Source organism: Rhincodon typus, chromosome 48, assembly GCF_021869965.1.
Source record: "Rhincodon typus isolate 14 chromosome 48, sRhiTyp1.1, whole genome shotgun sequence".
Taxonomy (NCBI): Eukaryota; Metazoa; Chordata; class Chondrichthyes; order Orectolobiformes; family Rhincodontidae; genus Rhincodon; species Rhincodon typus.
In genome coordinates this window covers 2,241,344-2,241,896 of record NC_063379.1, presented here as the reverse complement: position 1 = coordinate 2,241,896, position 553 = coordinate 2,241,344, and the positions used below count along the sequence as shown (strand labels likewise).

General features: G+C 64.7%; 1 protein-coding gene across 1 annotated transcript in view; it reads right to left on the bottom strand.

Annotated features, from left to right (window-relative positions):
• The window catches only part of LOC125488002 (membrane-spanning 4-domains subfamily A member 12-like), a 31,639-nt gene that overhangs the window by 7,564 nt on the left and 23,522 nt on the right, over positions 1–553 (bottom strand). The window lies entirely within an intron of this gene.

Here is a 553-nt window from a genome sequence, read left to right as displayed (position 1 = left end):
CCCTCCAGCCCCCACACGGCCTCTCTCTCTCCCTCCAGCCCCCACACTGCCTCTCTCAATCCCTCCACCTCCACACTGCCTCTCCCTCCCTCCATCCCCCACATTGCCTGTTTCTCTCTCTCCCTCCATCCCCCACACTGCCTCTCTCACTCCCTCCAGCCTCCACACTGCCCCTCTCTCTCTCCCTCCTTCCCCTGCACTGCCTCTCTCTCTCCCTCAAGCCCCCACGCGGCCTCTCTCTCTCCCTCCAGCCCCCACACGGCCTCTCTCTTTCCCTCCAGCCCCCACACGGCCTCTCTCTCTATCTTCAAGCCCTACACTGCCTCTCTCTCCCTCCACCCCACACTGCCTGTCTCTCCAACCCCCACACGGCCTCTCTCTCCCTCCACCCCCACACACTCTCTCCCTCCAGCCCCCACACTACCTCTCTCTCTCCCTCCGACCCCCGTGCTGCCTCTCTCTCTCTCCCTCCAACCCCCACACTGCCTCTCTCTCTCCCTCCGACACCCACACTGCCTCTCTCTCTCCCTCCGACCCCCACACTGCCTCTCTC